Below are 19,607 nucleotides of genomic sequence, written 5' to 3'. Positions count from 1 at the left end.
AAAATGGGAATCTGAGATTGAAGATCTGTCTTGAATTCTAAGAGACAGACATCATGTGAGTACTGTTGGCTAAAGAGATAAAATTGTGTACAAAAAAACCAAAACAAAACAAAACCAAAAGATCATCTTAACCCTCAGGGGCACCTGACCACTCAAGGGAGAATGGCAGCATTTGCCAGAGAGTGAGGCAGATGGGTGGATTGGGATTGGCTTGACCTGGGAATGAGCATAGGAAGGTTCCAACAAAAGGAACCAAGTCTGGGGAAAGCAATCTTAGTCATTGCAGGGATTCAGGCATCAAGGTACGGATCCAGGTTGCAAATCAGAGAATTAAGTAAGCCTAGATTCAGAGTTCATCTTGTAACCACTTATCTTTTATTCCATGGAAAATGACCTGTTCCAGAATCTAGCATGCAGTTAAATGGCCTCAGCAGCAAAATTCTCAATGCAGGACTGGGGGCCCAGTAGTTTACTATCTCAGTCCTTTTTCTCTTGCTTATAACAGAATACTTGAAACTGGGTAATTTATAAAGGAAAAGAATTTATTTCATAAAGTTATAGAAGCTGAGAAGTTCAAGATCAAGGGGCTTCATGTGATGAGGGCCTTCTTGCTGGTGAGGATCCTTACAGAGTCCCTAAGTAGTGCGGAGCAGCACACGAGAAGGGGGTTGAGCTTGCTAGCTCTGATCTCTCCTCCTCTTCTTGAAAAGCCACCAGTCCTACTCCCATGATAATTCATTGATCCATTGATCTGTTAATGGTTTAATTCCTTCATGAGGGCAAAGCCCTAATTTCCCAATTACCTCTTGAAGGCCCCACCTCTCAATACTGCCACATTGAGATTAAGTTTTAACATGAATTTTGGAAGAGACAAACATTTAATCCATAGCACTTATCATGGTACACAAGATATAGAAACATGAGATACAAGATATTAAAGCACTTAGAGTGGCTGTTCTACAATGAAATGGGATACAGTGACTTTCAATCATTCAGGATTTTATAAAGATGATACACACAGCAAGATCAGGTGTGTTAATTTTCTAAGTTTTCTGATGTCTATTATTTTTTCTTGTAATTTACGGCTCACAGGTTCAGTTCCTAATTCTCTAATTTTAAAAATTGATGTATAAAATCTAAAGAGCTGGATTAGCATCAAAAAACAAAGGTAATACCCCTGATAGCTGGAATGGCAAGAAGTCTGAATCTTCTTTGCATTTACGTAGGTGCAAAATAAATAAATAAAATTCCTAACCACCTGAAAGATTATCTTCTGCCTGAAGAATTTTGTGTTTATAATCTGACATTGATAAAAATCTCCTTGAGAAGCATGTTTATTGTATCTAGTCCTTTGGTGAAGATATAGCTACAGACATGATGAATGGCCAGAGCAGGGAGAAATATCTATTAAACTAGTCATAGTTGACACCATGTTCCAGCACATAATGTTTGACACGTACTCACAGGTTACTAAAATGATTATGTACTCAAGAGTGAATCCATGCTGACAACCCAAACTTTCACTGATGGAAAGGGAGCCTGTTATTCAAAAAGAGTGATTCAAACTTAGATTTAGGCTTTCAAGTAAGTATAGTGTATATTGATAAAAAAACAGGGAACTTTCAGCACTGAAACTCAATAAATGAATTGATAATTCTTTTTTGCTCTTTTTTGCTGGAAGCAGTGAAATCAAATTAGATTTCACAAAAGTTTTCAGTGTAATATGATACAGTCTATCTAACTGAACTATAATTCACTAATTCAAAAAAAGATGTGGTAAGCAGGGAGGCCAGAAAGGTTTAATATGTCAATCAAGTAATAAGAAATATAATGATTGTTACATGTCCTGAAGAAAATAAAAGCAACTAGTTCTTCTTAAATGTTCTCTCACACTGAATTTTGACTTTGGCTGTTGTCAACTTTTACCTGTTAACAGAAACACCTGGAAAGCAGCAAATGTAATTGTGCTTCTCTTCCTACTCAGAAGGAGTTTCCCACAGTATAGAATTAGGGACTAACCCCATTAGAACCTCCTGAATTTTTTGAGACAAAGGTAAATTCTGAATTCAGTAGCTAAGAATTCAAGGAACTCTGACAACAGATCTGAGGCCAGGGATATGTAATGGAAGATGGTGTGTGCCATTTGCATGGTTTCTGAATGGGCCGCTCTGCAACACTGCCCTCCTGACTTTTATAATATATCTCATAGAACAAATGCTTGATGCCAACACAGTGTCAAAGAATTATAAGAAGTATCATTTTAGAAGTTTTAACAAATATAAAAATGACTGTTATTCAGCTAAAGAGTCATGCATTCAAACATTTCAGTATTTTTCTCCTACTACTGCATTTTAAACTTTGGTGTGTTCAGAGCATGAGAAAATGAAGAAGAGTTGAGGATAGGCTAGTGTCCTATAAAAATGCACAGATCTCCTGTTCTTAACTACATTTTTTCGATCAACACAAATCAACACACTTTTATTACACTTACAAGAAAACTACGCACCAAGCAATCTGAAAGGGACCTTAAATACAAAGAAGATCAAAATGTGGTTTATGCTGTAGAAAAATGTTTGGTTAGTAGAAAAGAAACAAATGTAATTCCAAACAATACAGTGATCTAACACACTATGGCAAAGGTCTATATGTAGGATCAACACCCGAGGGTGAACTCTATGGCTGTTCTGTGGTATTGTCATCTGTGAGAAGGCTTAGAGCAATTTGGAAAGTTGTAAATTGTTCTCACATCCCTTTTGGCATCTCTCTACTCTTTCTAGTGGTTCTCAACCATGAGAATCTCTGTAATTCCCAACTGCATTCCACTTTTAAAATTATCCAATAGATTTCTTTTGCACTTAGAAGAATATCTAAATTCTTTTCTATGGTTGATAAAGCTTACAAGATCTGTCCCCACTTTCCTCTCCAAGCTCAACCCACTGATTCATTAGACTTCAAACACACTGGTCTTCTAACTCAGTGCCTTTCAAACTTCAATGTCCATCACATCACCTGGGGGTCATGCTAAAAATGCAAATTCTTATTCCAAAGATCTGGGGTGGGAAACAAAATTCTTGCATTCGTAATAAGCTCTAAGGTGATGCTGATGGCACTAGTCCTGGGACCACACTTTGAGTAGCAATGTGCCAGAGGACCTTTCTTGTTCATTCCAGACACTATCAAGCTACCTGTAATTGGTAGCAATGCAACTCACCAAACTCACTCCCTCCTTGAAATCATGGTGTATGTTGCTCCTTCTGTCAGGAACTTGTTTTCCTTTGTTCTTTGTATGTCTAACACCTTTTCCTATGTAAATCTCAGTTCAAATGTCAGCTCCCCAGAAAAGCTGTCCTTAATGACCATATATAAAATGGCCCATCGAATCACTTATCTGTAATGCATCAACACATTTTCTTATTTTAATTACACTTTTAACCCTCTGAAGTTTCTTTACTTATCTATTGATATACTTGTAAGCTCTATGAAGCAATGGCACAGACATTACTCTTGAGCTCTCTTTCTCAACACATAAAGCATTGCCTAATGCAAAGGGCTGGCTTCACAGGTGCATGACTTATGCAATTATACTGAGTTCTCTACTTGGCTTAATTAATTAACTAATCTGCTGTTGCCATCTGGAAATTCATGATTTTATCTTTGAACTTATGTTTTGTATGTGAAGTCCAATTGGACAATGAAATATGCACGGGAGCAGAGGAAATACACTCAAAATATATGTCCTCTCTTCTTTGCTGCACCATTTTCATATCGCGTTCACAATGCCCCATGAGCGCAGAACTCCAATGGACCCACATGTGTGGGCATGCAACAAGACTCAAAGCAAATACAAGGTAAGTATGTTGCATTCGTGTCTGCATAAGTGAGGTGCTGACAGACCCAAGAGGCCAGGCTTTCCATTCAAACTAGAACTTGCTTCAAAAGCACAAGGTGTTGGTGTTCTAGCCAACCAATTAGAAGGCAATGGTGTCCTAAGAAACAATAATGACCAAGTCACCTTTTAATAGTCTTTCTTTCTGCTATTTCACTAGCTCACCAATGACATAGAAAATATGACATACAAGGGAATGACAGATAGGGCAACCCACAGTTCCTTTTTCTTTCAGTACTTCCTTACTCAAGACAAACATAATGAGTATTGGTAGAATGTGCACACATTAAGAAGCAAAAATGAACCAATTGAGTTAGTTTTATGCAGTGTTTTACTGTTTTATAGGAATGAAATAGATGTTTATACAAACTGTAAAATACAAATTGCATCGTTTGGCTGAATCTGGATACACGTTAAATGCACTTATATTTTCATTCAAAACTGGCATGGCACAATATAAAAATAAATGGTAAAAGTGATATTAATAATTTAAAATTATATTTTTAAAAAAACAAGAATGTTTTTTAAAAACCCAGGATGCATCAAAAGAGAGATTGCTGAGGAAAGAAAAAGCCTTATATTTTAGTACCTTTATAACAATTTTTCCTGCCTTTTGAACAAAGAAGCCCACATTTTTGTTTTCCACTGGACCCCAAAAAATTACGGAGTCCACTCCACTGATTCATAGAAGTACTTACTGAATGAGTAAAAGTTTTGTGCATTTACTATGTGGCTGGCATTGTATTAAACTCTTGACATAGATAATCTCTTTTTATCCTCAAAATAACCTTTCAAAATAGTTGTTGCTGTTTGACAGATAAGAAAATTAAGGCTTAGAAAGATTAAATAATTTAGTCAATATATTAAAGGTTATTAGTAATGAAACTAGAGTTCAAACTAGTATTCAGTTGTATAGGACCCCAAAGTGCAGCTTCTTGATGACTTTGCTGTAATTCTTCCGAGAAGCCAGTCTCATTCCAGCCTTCCCTTCGACTGCTGGGAGTATTCCATAGTGGGTCCAATGTTCTACTGCAAACCAAAATGAATCACGAATCTGATCCACTTCTACCTTAATACAAAGAACTCTGAAAAGACTCCAGTCCTGTGTCCCCATCCAGATTATCACATGAATGCATGCAAATAATTCAGGATTAGATAGGTGCTGAATGCCAATTAATTCCAGAATTTCCTGGAGTATTTCAGGAATTTGTGTCTCGGAGACTGGAGAAAATTTCCGTCTAATTTTGACATCTTATTTAGCCCTCCAAGATGAAGACCATTTCCCTGGTCTACATTAAAATCGTGTAGGTATTTCTAGCTATATTCTAGAGCACTAAGAAACAATGTCTCTCAGCAGTTTTAATCTTCATTGCCCAAATCTCCCTGGCAAATACGAGTACATCTTTTATTCATGGTTTTGAATAAAAACCTCTGCCTGGATATGAGTGGTGTTTAAGATATTTTAAATAATGTTCACATGGTAACAATATATTTGGAGTTTCTATTATCTGGACATTAAATTGTTCAATTAGAGGGTGAAATATCGTACCTTACCCTTGAACATTTAGTATTAATGAAAGAAAAAAATCAGCATGTAACGGGCATCTCTCATTTCTATTTTAGTGTTTATTAGAAGAAAGAATCTATTATTTAACATATTTGAGATTAAATATGTTTTACCATTGTAGTTTTTAAATCAAATATTTACTTTTAGTATACATTTTTTGATAAAAGTATTTATTAGTGTAAATCCATTTTGAGATCAGATGTGTCGTAATAGGTTCAGTACGTATAATGGGACCTAATCACAGGCACTTACATTCACTCTGTTGCAAGGTGTAGAGCTCTAGATAATTACATGGTAACACATTCATACATCATGCTTTGCAAGAGATTTTCAAATACTTTTAATTTTGTTGATATCGACATCCTCAAATCTCTATATTCACTTTTCCTTCTTCAGTATAAAATCCATTAGATATACAAAATTTAGTAAAAGAGCTATTTGGATATCCTTTAATTTGGACTCATAGTTTTTAAAAATCACCTACTTGTAAACACTTTTCTAACTTTTAAACTGTACTTTTGTCTGTGAGAGAAGTCAGTTGCTTTTGCTCTTAATATAAGCAAAGAAATGACAAGAGAAAAACTGGTAGTTCTCTTAGCCTAAATTTTCTTATTTATAAATTGAAGGCAAGTGGACTTAATGATTTCCAAGGGACTTTTCTTCTCTACAATTCGAGAAAGTTCATTTTTCTCTTTTAATGCAAACCACACACTGCTGCACCCTTCCTTTTGTTTTGGCTGCTAATATTATTCATGGTTATTTAACTTGCTCAAAAAATATATTAAATTACCAAATAATTCAGGCAAAAAAAGTACCCATGGTCATTATAATCAGTAGCATTACTTTATATATACATATTTGTTTTGTTTTGATATTTACCTCAATTCCTTACTCCACTCTAGAGAGGAATATTGATATTGTGGTGGTACTGATTTTTAAAAGTGTGAATCTCCATCTACTTTTGTCATGTGATAAGAATTTGTTTTTCAAACTTTCGATGAATCATTTGATGCTTTACATATGTTTGCTTGGTGAAGGAAGGAAGAAAAAAAGGGAGGAGTAAAAAAAGAATAAAATTTTAAGTTATCCCAAAAGAAGTATGAGGCACTTTCACAGATAATGCATTTCCAGTAATAACTTTTTAAAAAAAAAAAAAAAAGTCTCAATGATGACCTCAGAATTTTTTTTGTATATATTTTTTTTACATGTGTGTGTGTCTTTTAGAAAAACTGGAAATAAAACAAATACTAAAAGATAGAATAAAGAAAAAGAATATGGAAACAAATCATTTTCTCAAAACTTTTCATACTAAGCTTCAAGATCATGCAATATGACATATCAATGATAAATGTTCTTCCTCCATCTCATAAACTAAAACATGAAGTGTGCTTAGAAAAGTAATCAAGATAATTTCCATCCATATTCTAAGCGTTTGGAGCAGTTGTTCTCAACCCTGGCTGCACAATAGAATCATCTGGAAAGCTTTTAAAACATTTCTGAGCCACACCTCTGATCAATTAAAATCAGATACTGGGTGGGACTGGGCATTCCTACTGTTTTTAAAGCTCCCTTAGGGATTCTAATGTTCGCTGGGATTGAGAGCATTGATTTAGAGTAAACCCTATTATACAGTGCAGTAAGAATTGCGTATTTAAATTTTAAGTGAGAGGGCCATTTTTTATAAGAGTTTGAAGTCACCTTACAAAACTCATGATGTATTCTGTCCATTTTTCAGTGATGACCCAAACCAGAAATCAAAAGCACCTGAGATCATGCTGAGCCTGTGGGATTATGAGTCAGTGATCATACAGCAGCCTTTAAAAGAGGCAGTTCCTTGATGTGTGCTGACCCTCTTTCCACGGTGGCCATCTCTCCAGGTAAGCTCTGGAGAACCAAACCACCCTGCCTGGCACTGGCTCTTCTTTCAGCTTTTTTTTCCCCCTCCTGTTTGAAACGGTTAAATTGAGGTAAAAATGTAATATTCATGTGATACATTGAAGCTCCCTAGAATGGAAATTTTTATTTCTTTGCCAAAGGAAGCAAGAACAGTTTGCAGGCAAAAATATTAAAATAAAAATTGCCTACATTTTTAAATTTCTCTTTTATTTAGATTCTTACCAGACCAAAGTGAAATGTGACCTGCAGCTTTGAGATCTCTTCTAGAATGAATAATCTCCAGGTGTATTCAAAACCATTAATTGCCTCTGAAGGGAGCAAAATGAGGCTTCCCCAGAATCCTGTTATTTGAAGGAGAGATACTGAGCTCAGTGTTTGCTGCTTCAGTGAGTTTCTATGGCCAAGGTATTCATGTTGTGCTTCAACTATGAAGCTTGAAAGGAATAACTTGGGCAGAGAACTTTGTTGTATTAGCATGAATGCACTGAAGGTCTTGTAAAGAAGGTTGTTTGAATTACATGTATGTTAAACAGTTTCAGAAGAAGTGTTTCCACTTTAGGTTTTTGCACAATAAAACCCAAATTGCAGTTTTGACTACTGAGCTGAGTCTTTTAACTTGCTTTTTTCAAAAATAATAAATCCCCCTAATGATGACCGTGCAGCACTGTCACACCCTGACACAGTCTATCTCTTCAACCCCTATGTCATTAAAAGATGCGATTTACTTATTTATGATGATTAATAATAATGAAATATGTATGAAGAAATAAATTATACAAATGCTGCACTGTACGTCAGAGGGAGAGATACAAATTGCCAAGTCCTGATTACCTGCATCCCACTACGAACAAGGGGCAGCAGAACATTTTCTCTTCTGCTGATTTTCCTCTGGGATTATAACTTGGGAAGTAGGATGTGAGAAAGTTTCAAAGGTATTTTGACAGGCTCAAATTCTTTTTTAATTGTGGATTTGTAAAACTCTACTTCCCCCTACTAACCCACACCCAGCTTCTACTGTTGCCTTCACATCACATTATTTAAGGCAGCCTAGAATACCTTAGTCAATGCCAGCTGACGGGAAGTGTCAAATGCTTTTGTCTCAGCTGACACAGAAATACCAGACACCCTCATAGTGATTTTCCTGGATATCCATAACTTGACATGTGGGGGGTGTGTGCTGAGCAAGTTAAGTGAAACAGTGCATCTCACGGTAAACACTGAGGGTGGATGTGAAATGGAGTCAGGATGGTCACGAGGTGATTTGTTCTAAGTCAGATCATCACCACAGCATGTTTATTAATTCTTAAGCGCACATGGTGTATCTACTTCCTCTGGTTAGTAGGTTTGTCATTAAGGAAAGAAATAAGACATAAGCAAACTCAAGCCCCCCCAAGTTTCACATTCAATAAAAAACTGGATGACATTTTAAAAAACTAGAGACAATGTCTTGCTATGTTGCCCAGACTGATCTCGACCTCCTGAGCTCAAGTGATCCTCCCACCTTGGCCTCCTAAAGTGCTAGGATTACAGGCATAAGCCACCTCACCCAGTGAAACTTTTAAAAATACAAATCATTGAGTGGACAACATTTAAATGAGTTAATGTGTCTGCCTAAGCTGAAATTCCATAGATTTGTCACTGAAGTTTCCAGAAGGCTGTAAGCTTTCTCTTGTCTGCTTGTCTCAGTCCCTCAGGCATAAACAATAGCCTTGTTACCCATAAAAGAATTTTATCACCTTGTTTTCAGAAGACCTGGTAAAATTGACTGTTGATAGCATCTTGGCAACACCTGGAACAGGAAAAATCTTCCTATATATACTCTCCAATACGGTAACATCCCCAATCCACGAGGTCCTTGAGGAATACGTATAACCATTTCTAACCAAATCACTAGGTGATTATGCCCTACAGGCTCATTGCTGTTTTTAGCTATTTCCAAAATCTTTGTCACATTAATCTTTCCATAGACATTATACACACACACAACAGATGTTCCTACAGATAAATTATGTGACAGAAAGAGAGACATGACACTTTTAGGAGATAAATATTAAACGAAGTCAAAACAAAATATGGAGCTGACAATCCTTAGAGTCATTTGCTGTTGTAACGGAAGGTCTTGATTGTTTTAGATTTGTTTTTGTCAGATGGAGTTCATAAAAAATTCAGAAAATTCACTGTAGATGCAGTCAATTTATAACTGTATTTTTATTTGTGACTTTATTGATTGTCTCTTCATAAGAATGTAAACTCTTTCAGAGCATTGATAAATCTGGCTTTACTCATTGAGGTTTACCTAGTACCTCCGTGTAGTAATTTCTCAGTAAACTGAAACAATAAATAAATACAAATCTCACTAAGGGAAAAATATGAATCTTCTGTTTTACATTACTGATAGTTGTTTCAGAATTCGATTTAACGGTTGAAACTTCTAACACACACTTATCTGTCACCTCAAAGTGAAACTTGAACATGCTATGAAAATATTCCACAAGAGAAGTAATAAGTATCATGTATTCATCAGAAGGCAGTACTATATAAATAATCTCTTTACTTGTATTACTTGTGGTCTCCCTTTCTAAAACATAGCATTTTAAAGCTCTAGTGAGAAATGGAATGGTTGGCTATTTTATAATTCATTGCAAGTTAAACTTCTGCATTTTTTGTGTTAATCTTAATCATTTTATTACCCAAATTTTGTTATCTAGACCACATAAAATCTGGCTCACCAAAAACAAATTTTAAAAATAGACTCCTTGAGAGAAGAAGAGGTGCCATTTGATATAGGTTATTAAACTTACACTTGCATAGGATTTACTTTGGCTGACTGTCAAAAACGTAGATTCCTAGGTTCCATCCCTAGAGCCATTAGGTCTTGGGTGGGAACCAGGAATCTACATTTTTAACTAGTACTGTACCTCAGTCCCTATGGATGAGGAAAGCACTCTCAAAAGCACTGCCCTAGTAGTTTAGGCTTGAATTTGCCTTTTATCTGGGGGTAAAGGAATAAAAGTTCTTTACTGTGATTTTTGATTATGTAAGTTTTTCCCATTCTGCCATGAAGACCATCCTCTCTGTTAGTTGATGAATTTCTCCGCATAAAGGGTAATCAGTCTCATGGGCAGATTTTCTACAGATATTTCCTCATTTGAAAATGGTTGGTTTATTTTCCTTTTCATAGCTCTGAGAAGAATGGGGGCTTGGATTATGGACAAGACAGATGCTGAAGTACATCCCCACTGGAGGAAAGTAAGCTGACCCTTCTAACAGCAGCAAACCAGGCCTGAGGAGAGAGGCGAGCAGGAGAAACCCTTTGGAAAGGACCTCCCTAAGGCCCTGAAAGGATTTTTTCACCTTCTACTTAGTAAAACTCATCTGTTGTGATGCTACGTAAAGTGTATTCCTTCCTCCCGACAGATCATCACACTAGACAGTTTTATTGTTTTCCAGAGCGCTAATTACCATTTGAAAGGTTCACGTTTATATATTTGTTTACTTAATTTTTGTTCGCTCCTCCAAATAAAATATAAATACCCCACATGCAGGTTTACCTGACCTTTGCAGGCACACATGCATCAAGAACAGGTGGACATAAAGCAATAACATTTCCATATCCTAAAAATAAAACTACAATCATTAATTTTTTTAAAAATTTTCTGATAGGATAAAATTTAGACTTGAACCTGTTAAGGAGAGAATTAATAAATTAGAAACTAGTACTGGGGTGCTTTTACTTCTAAGATATGTAATTGTTGTTGCTGTTGTTGTTACTGTATTTGTTTTGTGTCTGTCTGTTCTTGAATCATATGCACCCGAGCAAGACAGTTAGGATTCCTGATTTCATGGTATTCACATATTAATTGTGGATGTAAATAACAATAAAATAAACAAACATATAAATGTGAGGATTTTGAATGTAGGTTAGTGCTCTGGAGAAAATCAAACTGACTACTACGATAATTTGCCTGGAGAAAGCGGTGTACTTTATAAAGGGTGGCAGGAGAAGAGTTTTACAAAGTAAAAGAAGAAGAAAAAGATCTTCTCAGAGTCCTAAGGCCAGGTCTCTCTGCAGAGCTCTCTCCTGATACCTCTCTCTTATCTAACTCAAATATCTGGATGTATTAGTCCATTTTCACACTGCTCTAAAGAGCTACCTGAGACTGGGTAATTTATAAAGAGAAGAGGTTTAGTTGACTCACAGTTCCACATGGTTGGGAGGCCTCAGGAAGCTTACCATCATGGTGGAAAGTGAAGGGGAGGCAAGGTACTCTTACCATGGTGGCAGGAGAGAGAGAGAGAGTGAGGGGGAAGTGCTACATTTTTAAACCATCAGATGTCATGAGAACTTACTCACTATCACGAGAACAAGGGGGAAATCCATCCCCATGAGCTAATCACCTCCTACCAGGCCCCTCTTCCCACACATGGGGATTGTAATTCAAGATTGATTTTGTTGGGGACACAGAGCTAAACCATAGCACTGGATTAACTGGAGTCTGCTTTCACTGTGTGCTTTTTCTCTTGGATTTATAAATATGTATGGTATTGTTTTTACTTGAATAACAAACACTTTATATTAAAAATGGCAGAGGCCCCTGATAATTTTGTCTTCCTTAGCAAGGAACACTTAATAGCAAAGAAGCTTAATCACCTTATTCCATTTAGAAGCTGAGCTGAGTTGAAACTGTGTTCATGTTGTGGTAATGGTTCTCTACCTTTGTTTTTCTCCAGCTCTTCTGGCATAGCACTCCAGGAATTCCAACTGAGAGCCTGCCAGTAGCCTACCAGGGCTCCTCCCCTTCCAGATGCTGACCTCTCATCTTTGTCACTTCCACATCACAGATTGTCAATAACTCCTATATTCTTTGCAGAAGATTTCTGCTAACTACTTGGCCTCCAGCCCCCACATAACTCGAGAATTTGACAAATGTCTTGAGAGAAAAGCTGATGACGGGTCCGGATCAGACTTCCCTGCTCAGTACATTCGTATCCCTCAAGTCTTTCCACTACTACAAGACACCAAAAGCTTTGCTGGTTTCTCTATCTCCTCTACCTAGAGAAGACCAGGTTCTCAGACATTAGCTATAGGTCCAAAATCAAGCCAGTTTTTCTTTCTTTTGCAAGGAAAAACTGGCTGAATAGTGTTAACTCACTTGTCTTCCCTTTTCTGGAATCTTGGCATTTCTAGTTTTGGTTGCCCTAGCAGCTCTCCAATGCCTTTAAACAGATGTCTTCTGCATTCTATTAGGCTTGTTCTTGGCTGAGGCCTTAGTCTGCTGGAAAATACTGCCACATATGCAGAAGTAGAAGTCTCTTGAGACATCATCTTTATGAGTTATTTATTGTCGTGTAACAAATTACATGGAAACTTAGTGACTTAAAGAAACAATAAGAATTTATTATCTCACAGTTTCTGTGCATCAGAATTCTGTGGATAGGAGCAGCATAACAGATGGTTCTGGCAAAGAGTCTCTCATGAGGTTGTAGCCAAATGTCACCCTGGGCTTGAGAATGAGCTTCCAAAAGAGTTCACCCTCATGACTGCCAAGCAGGTGCTGGCTATTGTAAGGAAGTCTGTCCATTTTCACACAGGCCTGTTAGAGTATTTTCATGACATGGCAGGTGACTTCCCCATAATAAGGGAAGCAAGAACATGAAAAATGGAAGTGTGCAGGTCTTTTATGACTGAGCCTTAGAAATTACACTCTTTCCTTTCTGCAATATCCTATTAGTTACACTGCTCAGTCCTATTAAATGTAGAAGAGGACACATAGAAAACAAACACCAGGGAGCAGAAATCATTTTCCGTTAGGTCTATCTAAAAGAAAACGATATTTAAAATAAAATTCTGCATATAGATAGAGAAATTTTTAAAGTTGTTTTGCTGTAGTAATGAATCATTACAAAATAACTACAAAGTTGTGCTTCTAGTGTTGGTTGCAATTCTGCTCCTGTCTCATACACCTTCTTCATTCAAGGATCCAGGCTTGAATAGCAACCTCCTTCTGGAATATGCTATTCTGATGACAAAGGGAAATAAGAGCAAGAACCATAGCACACAATGGCCCTCAATTGTTTACTTAGGTATGCTATACATCACTTCTGCCTACATTTCATTGAACAAAGCAAGTCATATGGCCAAACCAGATAACAATAGAGTATTAAAGTACATTCCTCTAATAGACAGGCACTACTAGTATCATGATAATCATGGGGATATATATCATATTTCACGGAAGTAAAGAATGAATAATTGGGATCAATAATAAAATCTACCACAAATAACTAGTAAGCACAAAGCAGTCATACAATAATCAATTCTATTTAGAAAGGGCAGTTCAGCTGGGTGCACATAGCCACATTTATAATATTGGCTTCAGTCTTGAAAAGAAGAAAACTGTCAAACTATTTCTACTTTTTAAGGCTTTTAATTGTTTTCTCATTTTTAGTCATATTTCAGTGGAGTACTTTGGATAATATAATGATTACCAATCAGCAATTTCACTTTTTATTCTACTTTAAAGTTACATTTATTCTACTGTATAAATGAGGTATGAATCTGATCCAATTGTATTCAAACGACATTCTTAAAAGAGTATATAGAAAAATACACTCTGAGAACAATCTAGAATGTTTTATAAATTATCTGGAAAGATTGTTAGGTATCAATTGTGGAAAAAGATTAGAATCAAATCTTATAATTTTTACTTATTATTTTTCTAATAATTCAACATTACTAAAAAATTGATACTATAATAATTAATGACCTTTAGTCCTGACATGTAGAATATGTCCATTCTCTGAGACAATGCAATAAAATTATTATGCTTAATACTATGCCTAGAAATATTATTTTTAGCATCCAAACTAGATTTTTCATATTTATAATTGTGCATGGTAACAATCTGATAACCATATTTTAAGACCATATATTCTGATATGGAGTTGCAGAACTGTGGTGATCATAAGCCTATGTGTCTGAAAAGAATACATTGTGACTAAGACTTACACTAAACACAAAACACTGATTTCTAGTATCTTTTGCCAGATATACAGCTCTACTGTCCTTGTTTAGGTATGCTGATTCTAATTTCTGTAAGAGTTGGGGTGGTCTTGTGAGTGTAGGAAGAATTCTATGCTAACATTGGAATGAAGCACAAGAAAAATTAGAAGTTTTACAACATATGGAACGCAGTGACTTATCACTTGAGAAAACAAAATTTAAGTGTTCAAACCCTCAGCTATGTAGTTTGGTTTAGCTATAATTAAAAATGTTAATTTCATTCATGTTCTTGAGTTCTAGTTTTCACAGCTTTCATAAAACTAATTCTAACTTTTATACAATTGAATGTCCACATAAGCCAGGCTAGCTAATATATATTTGTTTGAAAAATTGCTTTTATGTGGTACTTCACCCAAATACATTTTTTTCTATCTGATATCTCTATCAACCAGGTAAGAAATTGTTTTCACTTTGGGAGGCCGAGACGGGCGGATCACGAGGTCAGGAGATCGAGACCATCCTGGCTAACACGGTGAAACCCCGTCTCTACTAAAAAATACAAAAAACTAGCCGGGTGAGGTGGCGGGCGCCTGTAGTCCCAGCTACTTGGGAGGCTGAGGCAGGAGAATGGTGTGGACCCGGGAGGCGGAGCTTGCAGTGAGCTGAGATGGCGCCACTGCACTCCAGCCTGGGCGACAGAGCGAGACTCCGTTTCCAAAAATAAAAATAAAAATAAAGAAATTGTTTTCACCATGCAATCTGTCAAAATGGTCAATTTTACAAAAATATTGGCATCAATTTTTCAACATGCAAAACACACACACATGTTCTGAGTATGTAAAAATACACATCTCTGGACATTGAAATTTACAGAAATTTCTTACACTGCAATACTAATTGTGACTGAAGACGTAAATGCCAACATATGACCTTTCTTCCATTAACTCTAAATTCTTCAGTCATATCCTGACATTCTTTCTGTCCCTAACATTATATTTTAAAGGCACATACAGTGAATTTTTTTCATTGTAATTCATGCATGTAACACATAAATTATGTTTTTGTAAGTCAAAATTTCCCATGCGCTTGCATCACAATTTTAGACATGATTGGACTTTACTTAGAAGTGGCAACTCACAATTTGAGTTTTGGTTTCTTTATCAACTAGATTTTGTTAACTACATTGGTCTGCAACTAATGCTGACATATAATTAGAGAGTCACTATTTAAAGTAACCCTTTTGAAAGTAAAAAATCACTTGATACACAAGAAGTCACCCCCGTTTCATCTCTTTTGCAAGTTTTATTTTATTTATTTATTTATTTTTGAGACCCAGTCTCACTCTGTCGCCCAGTCTGGAATGCAGTGGCTGTAATCTCGGCTCACTGCAACCTCTGCCTCCTGGGTTCAAGCAATTCTTCTGCATCAGCCTTCCGAGTAGCTCGGATTACAGGCATCTGCCACCACGCTTGACTAATTTTTGTATTTTTAGTAGAGACGGGGTTTCACCGTGTTGACCAGGATGGTCTCGATCTCTTGACCTTGTGATATACCCACCTTGGCCTCCCAAAGTGTTGGGATTACAGGCATGAGCCACCACGTCCGGCCTGAATTTTTATATATCAGGTTTTCTTACAAAGAGGGATACCTTAAATTTGTTTCATATACAACACAAATGCTTAACTTTCTATAATAATTGCTCTATTAAACCAAAACAATTTTCTACTATGCAAATGTTTAGTGTTAGTTAAAAGTAATGAAGGGCTGTCTTACAAGAAAAGCATTGTAATTAATCTTTACTTTAACAAAAGTTAAATTAATAACCATAATTAATACACATCACATTTTGGCTGCTTTATTATAAAAAAATGGACACCCATATTCTCTTACTGTTTTTGATGAGATGAACTAAGAAATTCCTCCAGAGGATGAGTTTTCCCAAAGTGCTTTTACATGATAAAATTTTTTTCAAACATTTGAAAAACTTTATAGTAGGAAGCACTTTTAAAATATGTTTTAGCAATATTCCAAAAGTCACTATGGAGCATTTCCTTCAAATTTCTGTGCATAAATCACTTTGCATGCTCTCCAAATATCAGAGGAAAAAATGTCAGCAAATAACTTCCCAAATATAAGATATTTTTGTAGTTAAATATTTCATTTCTGCATGAGTGGCCATGAACATCTATGAATTTACCAGGCATTTTTAGTCTATGTGGCACAATAATAGGTATATAAAATTGAATATTATATCTCATTCAGATAAAAGATGAGAGTAATATGAGAATTACCAACAAATTTAAAACATTTTATGTTCTTTTTATTACATTCAGAACTATAGATTAAGTGTCTCTAATACGTTTTTTCTCTCTTTATGAACTTCAGGAAAGCAGGAATTATGCTTTATTACAAGCATCATATAAATGTTGATAATGTTGTGATTTTTAAAAGTCTATATGATTTTGTAAGTATGTTTCTTTGGGACTCTGGTTCACACTTAAAACTTCTCTCTCTTTTACCCATGGTCAGTTGTCATTTTTTTCAACTATTAGTATTTAACAAATGTTTATATTATGCTCACTGTGTACTAAGTATTGATACTTCATATACTGACTTACTCCTCATGGAAACTATGTAAGGTGCATGCTCTTATTCTCCATTTATGTGAGTAAAACTGGAGCACACAGTGGTTGAGTGACTAGTATAAGGTCACATAGCTAGCAAATCGAGTATATGGGATCTGAATCTCAGCCCCGTGACCGAACCATTCATACTGTGCTGCTCCTCCAATAATGACCTCAATTAAGTTGTGTACTTGATAATTGATCATTTCATTTTATGTTTATTGGTGATCCAATAACTATCACAATATTTATTGAACCCAGAAGACACATCACAAACAGGTTGTCTAAGAAGCTATCAAAACCGGAATACTCGATTTCAAGAGCAAGTGTTCCAACTGCTGAGTGGCCAGGGAACCCACAGTTTCTGTAAAGAAATTGGAATGCATCAAGCCTGCCTAGTACACAGCTATCATCAGTTATTACAGTACAAGCTAAAAGCAAAGCCCTGTTTTCGTTTCTTCACATAAGAACTACAAGCTCCTCCTATAAGGGAACTACAGCTAAAAAAATTACACATTTCTTTTTCCCAAAGCTTCTTTACCTTGATTATCCTATAAATAGGAACAGGTAGTAGTATTTTCGTGTTATAGAAGGAAAAATTGAGACAAGGTGAGACCTTATTATAGAAAAGTTACTCAGTAAATTGGTAGGAGAGATTTTCAGTGACCTATAAAGCACTCAAAAGGAGAAACAAAATAGCCTTAGTCCCTTTAGTACTTTGGAAGCATTTAAAGCCAGACTTTTTCCTATTTATCTTTGAGAATATTTGTAACGATTTAGTAGGAGACTATTTTATTTCGCCAGTATAATGCTTAAAAGTAGAGGTTAAATTGTGTGATTTCCGGGCGCCAGAGATACTCCTCCAGCCCCTAAAAGCTCCTCCACTAGTTTTGTGACATTTATAATTCATACAAGTTATAAATATTGGCATCAATTGCCATTGAAAATTAGCATCAATTTCTTCAACATGCAAAAACACACATCTTCTAACCATGTAAAAAAGGGTGTGTGAAAAGAGAGGTAATATGGTAATACTAAACATTCTTAATAATTTACACTTGTGTAAATTCTCCTGAAAGTTTATTTTTGGTGGGAGAAAACAACATAAGCTGGAAGTCAATGGGACACAAAGATAAGTTTGCTCCAAAGAGGAACAGAAGTAAAACTGAGACAGAACCCAGAAGGTGGTATCTAAGAACCCAAAGAGAAACTACCTCACTTTTGTTCTATACGAAAGAGAATTAAAGTGTAAGCAAGTCAAACCCAATTAATCTTTATTAATTGAGAAACTTAATCAAGAAAAAAATGTTCACAGTAGTTTTAACTACATAAACCAACTCCAAAGTATTAGAGTAATAGATGCGTAAAACTCAAGATCGGTCATTCAAAACTATAAATACACTAAAGTAGTTGAACTTGGGTGCAAATCAAACCCCAGACCAGTGACTTCTAAAAGAGATTGGATAAACTATGCTGAGCACTGTTAATATGCAAAGCAAAACAGTTGCTTCTGAAACAGAAAGTGGGCCCCAAAGTGCTTCCATTGCTAAAATATAAAGGACTTCCCCAGGACAAGCCTGGAGTCCTACACAAACTCTGCTTGGAAAGAGTTTAAATGTAGGGTGAAATTGTTGGCAAGGATTTTTCCTTCACCTAATTTTTCAATGCAATAGATGAAAGAATAGGTTTAGTGTGGACCTAATAAAAGAAGCCTTAGATTTGGAATTCAGTCTGCAAGAGTAGAGAGTGATTTTTCTGGAATAGCAGTCTCCTGGGCATGTGAGCCATCCAGGAAAACACAGCAAGTATGATCATTTCAAGGCCATGATGTAGCAAATCACAGGAACCAGTGTTCCACCTAGGACACACACGTGTCCTGATAACTGGGTTTGTATGGGAAAGGAGATGCAGTCCAGGACCACGGATAGAAAGATCTGGTTAGACTAGCATAAACAACATGCATTCCAGGGTGAATCCTGCCACATTCCTCTACAGGCCATGAAATTTACTGAATTACAAGCATGCTAATTATTTGCTTACAGATGCTTAACCAGTTAGCATGATTATGTTAAAAAAAGATCTTTACTTCATCTCTGGCATAACAATGCGTTCAAGAATTTAAAAGATGTGTATGAGGAACTGAGGACTGGCAGCAGGGCTTCTTTGTCTAGACTTTAGACTCTGAACAAACTCCATCATAAGATAGAATGACAAGCCCAGGAGTTTCACAAACTGACCTTTTGCCTTTTGGGCTCCAGTCATCAGATTCTAAATTGAGCCACCAGCAGAAAAGCACATGACATATCATTTTAAAGCCTTCCAGATCCAGTATTTTAGGATGATAGCTGTTTACTTAATTTCCCATTTTAAAATAATATCTATAAAGTATAAAAAATAATACCTGGCACATAGTAACTGGTCAATAATATAAGCTATTGTTGGGTCTCCGAAAACAATACTCTGAAATGAAGGCCTCAGAAGCAAGAGTTTTTCTGACCATCTCCTGCTCTCTTATTCTCCGTCCCATTCTCTCTTGGGGATAGCCATAGAAATCTTTTTCCCAAGGTGGGTCACAGAAACCAGAACCCCTTTTCCCCAAAGCCAGCCATAAAATCTAAAAATATTAATCTA

General features: G+C 36.1%; 1 long non-coding RNA gene across 1 annotated transcript in view; it reads left to right on the top strand.

The window, feature by feature from the left end:
- LOC140709571 (uncharacterized) overlaps nt 1-14,065 on the top strand; it is a 55,407-nt gene extending 41,342 nt beyond the window's left edge. The window contains exons 2-4 of the long non-coding RNA XR_012090068.1: nt 7,189-7,330; nt 10,531-10,598; nt 12,081-14,065. This is a non-coding gene — a long non-coding RNA (uncharacterized lncRNA). The remainder of the gene's footprint in view (nt 1-7,188; nt 7,331-10,530; nt 10,599-12,080) is intronic.
- The last annotated feature ends 5,542 nt before the right edge of the window (nt 14,066-19,607 follow it).

This window comes from Chlorocebus sabaeus, chromosome 21 (genome assembly GCF_047675955.1).
Source record: "Chlorocebus sabaeus isolate Y175 chromosome 21, mChlSab1.0.hap1, whole genome shotgun sequence".
NCBI classification, from domain to species: domain Eukaryota; kingdom Metazoa; phylum Chordata; class Mammalia; order Primates; family Cercopithecidae; genus Chlorocebus; species Chlorocebus sabaeus.
The sequence above is the reverse complement of the archived record's forward strand: the minus strand, read 5'-3'. Positions and strand labels throughout refer to the sequence as shown.